Raw genomic sequence first — 14,292 nt, 5'->3', positions numbered from 1 at the left:
CATAATATTTGCAGGTTGCACTTAAATGAGGAGGAGATGGATTTGGTGAAAGGTCTGTGATTAAGTGCAGTTTAATTAACCACCTAGAGATTCTCACCAGAGGCTGAAAACAAGACAAGGACCATTAGAAAGTATGCAGCTCCCAGTGTTGATAATTTCAATGCTGTTGTGGCCTGATTAAGATTTGTGTAAATAGTGTGTTTGTTCATCGCTGGGGTGCAAGAGGGGGGTGTCATTGATAGAGTTGATGGAGGTTCTGTCTTCATTAAGACCTTCTACGACCTTCAGTGTCCTTCCACTAATCTCCCTGGCCCTTGCAGGTAGAACACAGCCAGAGATGTGCTTCTAGCCATCAGGAAGCTCTTCTTCAGACTTCAGGGTAGCCTTTTGGCCGTGAGGGAAATCTCAGAGTGTTTTGGAGGAAAAGGTGTGGGGCATGCTAGGAAAACCTCAGTCAGTGGACAAAAAAGGAAAAATACAGTACTGGATTGCGGAAGCATCTGTAGCAAGTCTCCATCTGGTGAGTGGAATGTGGATCACCTTGTTGACTTGAGCGTATGAGCCTCCTGTTTCCGTGGCAGCGTGAGGACAAAACGGCTGAGTGGGGTGGGGGAGGGAGGAATCTTGCAGCATATGTCATTCCCACTGAAGGTGCTTCTGGGGGCAGCGGGGCTGTCCCACAGAGTGTGTGTGCGTGCGTGTAGAAGGAGCGTTAGAGAGTGAGGAGTACCTCCCCCCTCCCTCACTGAGTCCCGCTTAGCCGCGGTCGTCCGAATGTGAACAGGTGGGCGGGCAGGAGCTCTTGTGAGTCCTCCCTGCCAGTAGAGGGCATATGCCCACATAGCAGACAGGTCTGGCCCAGATCTGGCGTCAAGCCGGCATTGCTGGCTGAGTTCTGGCATGGCAAGTGGTATGTCAACCAGATATGGGCCAGGTCTGGCAATGATGGCACTGTTTACATTATGGCATGCCAGATGTGGCCCGATTGTGGTTTGGTCTATGTGGCCCAGGCACATAGAAGACAGGTCTGGCCCAGATCTGGCGTCAAGCCGGCGCTGCACACTGAGTTCTGGTATAGCAAGTGGTATGTCAACCAGATATGGGCCAGGTCTGGCAATGATGGCACTGTTTACATTATGGCATGCCAGATGTGGCCCGATTGTGGTTTGGTCTATGTGGCCCAGGCACATAGAAGACAGGTCTGGCCCAGATCTGGCGTCAAGCCGGCGCTGCACACTGAGTTCTGGTATAGCAAGTGGTATGTCAACCAGATATGGGCCAGGTCTGGCAATGATGGCACTGTTTACATTATGGCATGCCAGATGTGGCCCGATTGTGGTTTGGTCTATGTGGCCCAGGCACATAGAAGACAGGTCTGGCCCAGATCTGGCGTCAAGCCGGCGCTGCACACTGAGTTCTGGTATAGCAAGTGGTATGTCAACCAGATATGGGCCAGGTCTGGCAATGATGGCACTGTTCCCAGTTACGCGCGGTGAGCGATTCTGGCTGACAGTCGGCATTTTTCATCTGGGCCAGAACCGTTCTGGGCACGGCGAGCGATTCTGGCTGACTGTCGCCATTTTCCGTGTGGGCCAGAACCGTTCTAAGCATGGCGAGCGATTCTGGCTAACAGTCGGCACTTTTTGTGTGGGCCAGAACCGTTCTAAGCACGGCGAGCGATTCTGGCTGACTGTCGGCATTTTCCGTGTGGGCCAGAACGGTTCTGAGCATGGTAAGGGATTCTGGCTGACAGTCGGCATTTTTCGTGTCGGACGACTTTGGCTGACAGTCATCCATTTCAGCATTGGTAACATGCTTTGTGCCGTACCTAGCCCTCACCTGCCGTAAAATTCTGGCCTGATGTCAGATAAATATTCCCAAAAAAATTCCAACCAGAACTAGTCTTAACATGGAAGATCATTCTGACTACAGTCTATATAGGAGGGGTCACCAACATGGTGCCCCCAAGGACCACATGAGTCACCCGCGGACCTGTTTTAAAAATACAGTAGCACAACTCACCATTGAGCAGTGTCTGAAATTTAATTTTATCCTGTTACTATTTTTCTTTAATTATGTTTGCATTTATATAGATTTGAAAATGGCAATATCTAAAAGAAAGCATTTAAAACATGTTTATTATACATGATTTAAGGAGAGTGTATCAAACTGGTAGCCCTTCGTATGGCTCAGTACCCGTGAAGTAGCTCCCAGTTTCAAAAAGGTTGGTGACCCCTGGTCTATGGCCTATATGAGAGTACCAGGTTCACATTTCACTATGTTGTATATGTAAATCTGCAAGATGTCACCTGGGTCTGCAAGATGTCATTCTGGGTCCCATACCTGACCCTCATCTGGCGTAAAATTATGGCTGAAGGGTCTGCTCTCAACTATATATTAAGCACTGTCTGTTTGGGATAAAACCTGTACTGAAGAGCACGAGAAACACAATAAAGAGCCAATGGCTGACATACAAAAAGACTCCAAGCTCCAGCTGCTGAAATAGTACAGTCCCACTGATATGATAATTTTTTTGTTTAACATTGGAAAACCATTAAAACTTATTTGATATTTTTTGTTAACTACGGTATATCGTCAATCATTATTTTTCATCTGACATGTTTACTTAAAAAAGGAAAAGTAAAAACAAATGAAAACATTAATTTATCTTCTCTAAAATCTTGTCTTTTAAAAATATAAACCCGTTTGGAATACTTTGTGTATAGGGCTTTTCTATTGACCGTTCGGTATTTGATCATCTACGCTGAACAACCAATCCTGAAATAAGTGGGCGTTAACGTTTCAGTTTAGACCAATCAATGTCCTTTAGACGTCACTGCAACTTCACCGGACTTTGAGGCTGTTGACGGCGTCGATCGACTTTAGATGGCTGATTCAGTTTGAATAATAACGAGCGAATTGTGGTAAGTGAAATATTTCAGTTACTTTTAAAGTTCCATTTAACCTTTTTAGTCAGAGATTTTAGCTTAAGATTCTGTCGGAACGGTATGTTGGGAATGATCGTTCATTTTAAAAAGTCGGTTCAAACAAGTCACACGCCTTGACATAATATTAAATACAGGGCTCTCGAGTTTAAATCAGATGTTTAACGTTAGATTACATCTGCAGAGCTCTCAAGTCTCACGTATTGTGTGTGGGACACACGCATTTAACACAACAATCTCCCACGCCAAACAACATTTCTCTGTCTGAGAAGTGATAAAGCTCGCGCCACAGCTAATCCAAACCTGCACCTTCTATTTTTTTCTTTTCATGGGGGACATGTCACTTCAGTCCACTGCTCCTTTGTTGCTGGTGATATCTGAAACTTGTTTGGTTAAAAATGAGCACCGCAAGTTCCAATGTACGACTTTGTACATTTAATTCCTAGTGATGGAAATATATCCTTTATATATATATATATATATATATATATATATATATATATATATGCGTCTAATTGATCAATCGACAGATTTATCAGTTATGCATGATCATAAGTTGGTAAAGTTGTGTGTCATATTAAAGTCACAGTAAAAAAAAACAGGGATGAAATTCATATGGAACAATCATATATTCTGTGCAGTATTGGATATAGCAGCCTTCTGGACAGTTACAGTTCAGCAATGAGTGTTTTTTATGTCAGATCAGAACAGATATTACATTTCAGATTGCATACATATATGCATACAACTTTGACGTGTTGTGAATTAAATGGTGAAATTAACAACCCTGTTTAAATATTGTTTACTTGTTCATGATATTCTGTCATGGACATAATGATTCATATCTCCTTATTTGTGTACTACTGTATGTGTTTTGGAATTGTTTTATACTATAAATGTTGGGTGCTGTCTTGATCTTGATGGTATGATTTATGTTCTATGCCTTAGAAGCAGGTGGCATTAATAGTTTTGTGTTGTGTGTTGTGGCTGCAAAATTCCTTAACTAGGAGTGCAACGGACCAGGAGGCAGAGAAAAACATTCAAAGATGGCTTCAGTTGGCACCTGACAGGGATGGAGGAATGAAGGAACATGCAAAAAGGGCAAATGACACTTAATTCCATTGTTTGTGATGTATTTACTTGTTTTGTATTTGGATTTTTTTGTGTGTGTTTTTGACCACCCAAATTTCACATTTTATTAACCAGTTTTACAGGGCCATGTTCTTAGATATTTTGTATGTTGTGAAGTGCTTTAAACGCCTCATCTGTCTGTTGATGTTACAAAGTAAAGTGTAATTAAATATCAATCAGTGGTTTGTTGAAAAGCATTTATATGTTGTTTATAGTAAAAGTAAAAATAAACTTTATTGATATCAATTGTGTATCCATTGTGCTTTATGATGTCACTGGGCCTGTTATGGCCCAAATCAGGTAGAACCATGTCTGGGCCATCACTGGGCCTGTTATGGCCCAAATCAGAAAATCCATGTTGGGCCGTCACTGGGCCTGTTGTAGCCCAAATCAGGTAGAACCATGTCTGGGCCATCACTGGGCCTGTTATGGCCCAAATCAGAAAATCCATGTCTGGGCCGTCACTGGGCCTGTTATGGCCCAAATCAGGAAGAACCATGTCTGGGCCGTCACTGGGCCTGTTATGGCCCAAATCAGGAAGAACCATGTCTGGGCCGTCACTGGGCCTGTTATGGCCCAAATCAGGAAGAACCATGTCTGGGCCGTCACTGGGCCTGTTATGGCCCAAATCAGAAAATCCAGGTCTGGGCCGTCACAGGGCCGTCATTCTTTGCGGTATCTGGGCCAAAGGAAAATGAATAGTGTGGGCCAGATCTGGCCCAAAAGAATTTTGCTATCTGGGTGTGGTCCGCTGCTGGACACCATGGGTAGACCAAAGGGGTGGCCAGGGGATGCTTACATGGTCACCCCAGTTGCCAGCTCACACCCAAATATAAAAATGAAATCAGGAGCATTTAATTCTGTAAACCAGAGCTGCCCAACTCGTCGATTAGTCGATTGCAGCATGTCGGCAACTGGATTGCGAGATGATTGATGGATAATGCTCGCGATTGGCAAAAGATACCGAGGGGGACCTCTGTTTGAGCCAGTATGGTGTCCTGTACACAGGTGTATGTTTCTGCCGTTGGACTCTCATTTGTACAGTTTTATTGTTATGTTTGGATGGCACACTACAGAGTCAATAGTTATCTTTGAGTGTAGTTAAGTTCCATTAATTCAGCAACCTTTCCGCTTCATTTATATCTTGGGGGGACATGTGGCTTTGTGTTCAGCATTTTGGCATATTGCATGATTTGATCTGTCGATCTGTTAAGAATATTGCCAAAGGTGCCCAGGAGGGTAATCCTCTCACCTTCTCTGTCCCATTAGATAGCTCTGTAAATAGTTGTATATAACGTAGCAACTGAGAATCTGCAGAAGCATATTGCTGTAGGACAGGGAAATTATATTGACTTCTTTAAAAGCCAAATAAAAGGTTTTTCTAGGATGTTTGTGAGTTATGTGAAAGCAGTGCTGTATGGTTCTTTCCCTGATCGTAAGTCTGAAGACTTTATCCAGCTTTAACGGTACATAGCAAGATGTACAGGTACAGAAAGTCTTCAAATGATGTCAGATGCTTAATAGTTGACTATTTCTTTGGTTCCTCTCCTCCATTGCCTTCAGAAATTTCTCTTCCTTTCTTCCCTTTTTCAAGCAACATGTTATATGAATGTAATAATTGATGGTCACAGTCTTGTCAAGTGCCTTGGGGCAAATCTTGTGAAAGGCACTATATAAAAATAAATTGGATTGAAAATGGATGGATGGATGGATGGATGGATGATGGATGGATGGATGGATGGATGAGCTTTGGGTACCCAGTGGAGATCTTTCTGTTCAGAGCTGCAGACGGCTCCCTGTTAATTGCCTCCAGCACCCTGAGGACCGGTACGAGGCACACGGCACCCTCTCACTCCCTCTCCTCCCCAGGAGCGCTCTGGGTGATGTATCGATCGCGGAGTCGGAAAGCGCCTTCTGCTCTCCTCTGGTTCATCTGGCCCTGTGTGTTGGGATTTACAGCGGCTGAGGCGAGGCACGGTCAGAGCTAAGTTAATGGGCAGGCAGAGAGGCCGGCGTTCAGAGGCAGCGTCGGGGTGTTACTATAACAACGTCCTTTCTGCGGTATGCGCATTAACATTTCTTTGCTTCGTGTCAAACGGCGCCGTTTCATAGCACACCATCAGCCAGCGCTCGTCAGAGCTTTTAATAATGTTTATGCTCCATTTTCCCTGCTGTTTCCTTGACTTCACCTTGACATCGCACGCTATTTACATACCGCGCGCTGGGGCCGTGTCACGATGCAGGCGCCTTTTTATCGCTCGCCGTAAGGACCACGTTAACTTTGCCTTAAGGCGCCCCTAATGACTCCTCCTGCATTCATTTCCTCACGTCTCCTGTCCATCAAAGGGCCGCGCGGCGGGTGGCCGTCCTTTTATTTCTCCATAGCAACGGGAGGAATGTAGACGAGCGCGTTCTCGCAAGGCGTGCTTCGGCCGCGATCAAATCCAATTCCCTACGAATGACGCGCCTCGGCTCGCCCAGCCTTGCGCCCCGCGCATGCCGTGCTGCTCCATCATTCGATCAAAGACGATACACTTGTTCCCTCTGTTTATTAATCATTGCTACTTTAAACCTCAGCACCTTTTGTCCTATTAGCATGTTATTGTGTATGGTATGGCCATTGTACTTTGCTTGTTTATTGTACATATATATTATATGCATATTATATATTGCTTGCATATTGTACATATATTTTATGTAATTGTTTACTATTCTGTTATTTACTATTGTCCTTTTTATCATTGTATGTTGTTTAAGTCTGAAGGGAGGCAAGCAAGCATGTATCTCATTGGGTCTCAGAGAGCTCAGTATGGAATTCGTGTCCAGGCTGTTTTCCGGGCTGCTGACGTGGTGTTTGGCAGGCGTGATATTCCTCTTTATTGCGGCTTTATCACTTCGAGTGACCAACTGCATGCCTGCTCGGTGTTAGGGATTGGGGGGGAGGGGGGGGGGGTATGCGCGAACGTCCGGGGTGTCATGAGGTAACAGATGAAGTCTTGCTGAGGTACATATGGGTATTTCAGAGCGAAAGAAGGACAGAGAGAGAGGGAGGGAGGGAGAGGACAGGAGGGGAGCAAACGGCCGGTACTAGTGAAGACTGGCGTTTACGTTTCCTCATTTCCAGTCTGTAGTGTGTAACTGTGAGTCACTGCTGTGTTCCTTACTGTGGGTGGACAGAGGTTAGTGCATATATGAGGTTATTTGGCTCCCACAGACATTTGCAGCTCTTTGGAGATTACCGCTCACATTAGCTGGGAGCAAAGCCATTACTTACAGCCCCAAATGTGCCATATGCAGCTGTCATCCAGATAACCACTGGATAGTCACACTGCCCGAGTCCGCATCCACCGCATTTTATAAAGAGGTGCGGTGTCAAAAACGAAAATAGCCTTGTGTCAGTATTTGTGGGATGTTAAAAGGAGGCTAAACGTCTTTGATTCAAAATGTCAGAATGACAAATGGAAAAATCAAGCAGCTACTCGAATGTCCACTGTGTTCTCTGTGGTTTTTCTTTCAGAAATCGCCATGGGAACGGCTCGCAGTCCGCTTTGGCGAAGTGTCCGGTTGGCCAACGCGCGCGGCTCCACGCCGGTGCGTGTGGCTCTGTTTCAGCTCCCAGTCTTTATTTCCTGAGGGCATGGGGCTCTCAGCGACTGTCCATGGTGCCTTCAGACCTTGAGGGAGTGATTTCATCTCCCTGACCTCTGCCGGAATGCTGCAGCCAGGCACAGGAGACGGGAAGTAGAATTATAATAGAGGCGAGTGTCGGCACATCTGCTCCCACCCGCAGCCCCCGCCCCATCCTCTCAGGGTGGGACTAAGCTCCAGATCCCCTGATCCACTCCTCCACTTTCCATTTCCAATGTGGCGGGGGGGATTATACTTTTAACTAATGAAAGCTTGTTCACCTTGTAATGGAGAGGGGGGTGACTGACAGCCTGCATTAGGGCTTTTACGCTCATGACTATGTCATCCCCGTTACGACCCAAGACGTGTGATTGGCTGTGCCTGGCGACACAGTCACAAGATCACGCTGCTGGTCTGTCCCTTCGCCCGCGTACGAGATCGCCCGGGCGACCTGCCGAACTGTATTCATCAGCATGCTTACTGAAGTATAAAATTGCGAATCTATGAGAAGACAGGAGAGGTCTTTGTGGTCGCGGGGGCAGCGCCGTGCGTGACTGATTCTCTTTTCCGTTTTTTAACCGTGGCATTGTGGTCAGTCCTTCAAAGGGAGAAAACCGATCGTATATATTTAGACATATTAACTAACATTTATGTAAATCTAAACACAGTGTCAGAACTGACTGGACACTTACAGTTTGTTGGTGATCCTGGTTCTGTAGGAAACAATGAGCAGCTGACTGAAGATGTTTTTTTATATATATTAGCAGCTGTAGCCCCTGTGGGCAGAGTGGTGGCTCTGAGACAAGGGATCTGTGCCGGAAATCGTTAGGGGGCTTGGGATCTATGGTGGCAGCAGAGTGATTCTGCTCCATTGGGTCCTTGAGCAGGGCCCTTAACCTGCAATTACCTTGTCCTGGGTGTGACGTTAACCTACATCCAGCCCTGCAAGCAGGTCCTCCAACTTTCAGGGAGAATTTGGGGGTTGGTGGCAGGATTGGCACTCCAGCCCCTGGAAAAAACTTCACCCTGTTCCATTCCATTCAAACTAGCGTGGTGCTGAAGTATCACCCGCCGCACGGCTGCACTCGGGTTCTCATCCCTGAGATGGGTCGTCATATGGTGGGTACAGCAATGCATTGTATCAGCATGCACTCCTTACCTCCTCCTCCTCCTGTAGGGCATTGGGCTATGTACAATGCAAAGGTTGTGGGTTTAAAGCCCAGTGTGCACACATAAATTGTAACCTTTCTCTCTTCTGTCAGATGAATGAGTAAATGTGTATTATATTAAATCATGCATTGTCCAGTAGAGGATTGCCTGGAGTATATCACAAAAAGAACAGGAAATGATTCCTTGAACAGGATGCCCCTTGTCATCACAGGCAATACAGATATACACCTTAGACACCTATGAGATGAAGACACGCTTTCACCTAACCACATATTCTTAATGTACCTGGCATGGGAGGTACCATGATCGTCAAGAACATGTGGTTAGGTGAAAGGGTGTCTTTCTCTCATTGGTCTCTCAGGTGCTTTCATGCTGACTGCTGTGAATCCCCCACATGTGGGAATCTCCACTGCAGATTTTTTGACAGCGTCAGGGTTCAGCATGGGTTCTAGTTGTGATGCTACAGTGCTGCCCAGTGAACCAATATGGCATCCATGCTATACACAAGCCTTGATAAGATGGTCTCATCAAACAGAAACATCTTGACTGAACACAAACTGTAATTTGATGGCCCTGATGAGGTCAATGCCTTTCTACTGATTTTTGTTACTTGCGCTGAGGTCTCTTCCAGATCCGCTACCTCAGACTATCCATCCACTCATTCGCTGAAACCACTTGTCCCATTCAGGGTCAGGAGGGGGCCAGAGCCTATGGGTACAAGGCTCACAAGAACATGGGGGGACATGCAAACTCCACACCCAGGGAGCCCCGGTACAGATTCAAACCCTTGTCCCTTGTGTGCGGCAACAGTGCTCACTGCTGCACCTCCATGCCACCTCATCTTATATTACAGATGCATGACTCCCAGAGACAAGATAGCTATGAGGAGCTATTTAATTCCACATTTCAACATCATTGGCAGGAAATGACCAAAATTCCAGAATTATAGGCTGCTACAATAATGCATTCTAATTCTGTGAGCTTCATCAGACTGCCATATTTCAACTGAATTACAGGAAGGAGTCCAAAAAAGGAAGCCATTAATGGCAGTATTTTTAAACATCTGCTCCAGAAATTAATTAATTGCCTGCTGAGGTACATTTGTAAAAAAAAAAAAAAAACAAGATTTTTACATGTTCTGGAGAATTTCTTTTTTTTTTTCCAGATCTAGTGCCATGCAGGGCTGCATTCAGCCAAGGCAAAACTCTGATATGGTTCCACTTCAGGGGGTGCTTTAGGGTGCAGGGTGGCTGGTTATAAATGTAGCTTAAAAATAAGTGAATAGAAACAGAATTAGCGTATTGGCAGCTATTTTAACTTTTTCAGTGCTCATAGTTCCTAGTGCTTGGGAGGTGAGGGACCTTAAGGGAGTTTCTGTAGGAACTCTGGGTTCCTGTTACGGTCCAAAGAGTGTGTGGTTAGAGAAATTGAAGAGCAAATTTCCAAAGCTCACTCAGTCCCACAGGATGTGTTTTGAGAAAAATTCTGTGGACAAAAGTATTGCGACACCTGGCTATTACACCTACAGGAACTTTTATGGCATCCCATTCTAAATCCATAGGCATCATAATGGAGCTGGTCCCCCCTTTGCAGCTATAACAGCTGCCACTCTTCTGGGAAGGCTTTCCACAAGATTCTGGAGTGTGTCTGTGGGAATTTTTGCCCATTCAGAAGAGCATTTGTGAGGTCAGGCACTGATGTTGAGGCCTGGCTCCCAATTTCCATTCTAGTTCATGTTTGATGGGGTTGAGGTCAGGGCTCTATGCAGCCCAGTCAAGTTCTTCCACACCAAACCTCTCCAACCATGTTATTATGAACTTTGCTTTGTGCACTGGGGCACAGTAATGTTGGAACAGAAAAGGGCCTTCCCCATACTGTTCCCATAAAGTTGGAAGCATAGAATTGTCCAAAATGTCTTGGTATGCTGAAGCATTAAGAGTTCCCTTCACTGGAAATAAGGAGCCTGGCCCAACCCCTGAAAAACAACCCCATACCATTACCCCCCCTCCACCAAACTTTACAGGTGGCACAGTGCAGTCAGGCAGGTAACATTCTCCTGGAAACTATCAAACTCAGACTCATCCATCAGACTGCCAGACAAAGAAGCAGGATTCTTCACTCCACAGAACATGTTTCCACTGCTCCAGAGTCCAGTGCCAGTGTGCTTCACACCACTATATCAAACGCTTGGCACTTCACTTGGTGACGTGGTCTGCCATGTCATGGCTGAGTTTCTATTGTTCCTAAATGCTTCCACTTTGCCATAACACCACCATGACTGTGGAATATCTAGCAGGGAAGAAATTTCACAAACTGACTTATTGCAAAGGTGGCATCCTATGGCAGTACCATGCTTGGATTCACTGAGCTCTTGAGGACAACCCATTCTTTCACAAATGTTTGTAAACCTGACTGCATGGCATGATTGATTTTATACACATGTGACAATGAGTCTGAATTAAACACCTGAATTCAATGATTAAGAAGTGTGTCCCAATACATTTAGCCATATGGTGTATAATGGGGATGACTGACTTTAGGGAATTGTCAGTCTCATCTTCAGTTTTGGAAATTTGCTGTTCAGTTGATATCTATAATTTGCTCAATGTGTCTGTGTGTGCCGTGTGATGGACTGGCCTCCCGTCCCAGGGGCCCTTAGTCTGGATAGACTCCAGGCTCCCTGTGCACCTTGGTAATCAGTTATCGAAGGTACATGGACTAATGGACAGACACACACCCGATGCAATCACATGGTGCGCAGCGTTGGTACGTGGTGACTCCGCCCATCTCTTGTGTGCAGGTGACCCCCCGTCATCCTCATGCCCCTCCGCCAAGCAGCACGCCCCCTGGCTGTCGATGGTGAAAACACACCAGAGGCAGATGAGCATGGGAGCGATACGAGGCCGGAATCAGACGGAGAAGGACAACATGAAGGATCCCAAGATCAGGTGAGGATGCCTGGTAGGCCTTCCTACTGTGATCCAATCTCAGCTTCCCCACGATGGCCACAAACAGCTTACATCATTATTGTCCATGCTAGCCATCTTCCAGTATGTTTAAACACATTGTACATGTGTGTTTATAGAGCTGTTTGTTAAGCGATCCTGCTTCAGTTGTACGTTCCAATCAATTCAATCATCTCTGGCAAGTGGTTTGGCATCACGTCTGCTGCTAGCTAAATTTAAAACTTCTAGTCAGCTTTCCTTTTGTGCCCAAAAGTGCATTAGGGTCCAGTGATTGTGACCGCATATAACATTTGGCTAGTCGCTGTGACACAGCTGCGGACAGCTGCCATCACATTTAGTATGTGCGATGTGGGCAAATTGAGTAGCTTTGGACGAGGGCAAGCAAATCCACAATAAACACCACAAAACCAATAAAATAAAAGCTCTGTCAAGCCACATGAAGCTCTTTTAAACATTTTCTATGCAGTGCTGAGCTACTGAACTCTCTCACCATTCGAGAAACCCTCCTGTCACTTAATTATATACCGTTTTCGAGGTGCGCCGAGTACAATGCAGGCGTGTGGTCTGAGTAGTATCGAATTCCATGTGAGAACTCATGGAAGTCGTATAAACAAAGATGGTCTATAAAAACACATTAACCTCTGTTTAACGAGAGTTAGTCAATATGGAGCAGTGTGGTTGAGGGAGAGGATGTCCATGACTGGATTTTGGAGAAAGGGAACCTCTTTAAAGGCATTGCCTCATCATACATATACCTGTAATGGCGGCCATTTGTCAGCCGCAACGGATACATGCTTGGATCTATCGGCATCATTTGAAATGAAATTTGACAGGTAGCCATAGCAACATCCCACTCCACTCGACTGCTCGCTTGAGATGCAGAGGACAGTCCCTGTAATTTGCAGGGAAGCAGCAAACGGACAGCCAGCGCATGACCAGAGAAATGTTTCCAAAAGTCATGGCGGGGGGGCAAGGATGCTGTTGACATAAACGATTATGGTTCAGATTTGCGAGTCTGTGGATTTCTCTGGATTTTTCCCTCGCTTTTCCAAAAGGTGCAATTATTGAGTCAGACTGGGCCTTTTCTCAGGTGGAAGATGAATCAGCACAGTTCCTTTCAAAACAAGGCTAAAAAACTGCAGTACAGTTGGTAGGACCCAGTACTGGGTGCCTTTGTGCTCAAGTCAAAACGTGACTGCATATCTTTGCTGTTTATGACATGCAGTTAAAGGCAAAAACCTCTACCATGTTTCACAAAGACGAATATTTTAATTTGAACTCATATTTCCACGTGTGAATATATGTCACCGTGATGGTGTAACATCCTGCCCAGGACCCCCTGCAACCCAGACCAGGATAAGCGGATGGATGGATGAATGGATGGATGGATGAAAAACTGTCATTGAACACCCTGAAAAGTTTTATCCGGTTTCATTTTCAATCTGTTTATTTTGATCCTTCCTTCTCATAACAAGCTGAAGGAAAATACAAAATGCTCCCAGTTTAAGTGGTACTTACGATGCAGCCCCCAGTTTGGTCATGCATGTACCCATGAACGGCATTCCTGTGGTTTATATCATTCCCTCACACCACTTCATCCCCCATTAACGCACTTTTTATTAGTGTTGGCCTCGATCCAATCAGATGTAAAGTAAGGTGTAACTCGCATCACCTGCTGTGGGGATCCCGTCTCCGTCGGTTATGGTGCATGGTCCCTCAGCTGATTAAGATGCTAATCGCACATTGCACGCTCTGCGTCTGTCAGTACAATACCGCGATGAATCCCCATTGCCCCCCCCCTCCCCGCCCCCTTTCCTATGATTGGGTAACACGAAGAATAAATCACAGACACATAGGAAAGAAGCACACTATAACAGATTTCCCCTGTATTTAGCTACCGAAAATGGAAAGCGTCAGATATTCAACATGTACCTTCAGAAACGTTTTGACGTTCCTGTGAATGTCTAGGAGTCTCCACCGGCTGGTATCCACCTGAGGGGCATTCAGCAGGTGTCTTATGATCCCCCCAGCTACAGAGTGGCCTGTAGCCTGGATTGTGAAAACCAGTTCAATCAGTACTCCTAAACCAGGTCATTTTCTATTAGCACGAAATTGCGTAGCTATAGCCATTGTTGTTCTCGAAGCGGGCGTCTTTGCACGGTACTGTGTGAAAAGGGTGCACCTTTGCGGGAGTAAGCCAGTCTGATTTCCTGGGGAGAATTCCGTCACAGCTGGGGGTGTATCACGCTACCAAGGTCAAAAGCAGGTCAGTGCTAACGAAGGCTGAGGAAAGAATATGCGAAACTGCCTGGCTTTTAGATTCGTGATTTAAATCCTGTGAAAGTGACTAATGTCCTGTGGTATTGAAGTGGTCCCTAGTTAAAGCTTGCTTAGAAGCAAATGTCAAAGACACCTTTTCATGCAAGGCCCACACAGATGCACAGTCAAACAAC

The 14,292-nt window shown here is 45.6% G+C and overlaps 1 long non-coding RNA gene across 1 annotated transcript; it reads left to right on the top strand.

Moving 5' to 3' along the window:
- Nucleotides 1-844: 844 nt before the first annotated feature.
- On the top strand, nt 845-4,322 carry LOC140578790 (uncharacterized). Its single transcript, XR_011983062.1, has 2 exons — nt 845-2,924; nt 3,953-4,322. It is a non-coding gene; the product is annotated as an uncharacterized lncRNA (long non-coding RNA).
- Nucleotides 4,323-14,292: the final 9,970 nt, after the last annotated feature.

Source organism: Paramormyrops kingsleyae, chromosome 16, assembly GCF_048594095.1.
Source record: "Paramormyrops kingsleyae isolate MSU_618 chromosome 16, PKINGS_0.4, whole genome shotgun sequence".
Taxonomy (NCBI): domain Eukaryota; kingdom Metazoa; phylum Chordata; class Actinopteri; order Osteoglossiformes; family Mormyridae; genus Paramormyrops; species Paramormyrops kingsleyae.
This window is presented reverse-complemented; position numbering and strand designations above follow the sequence as displayed.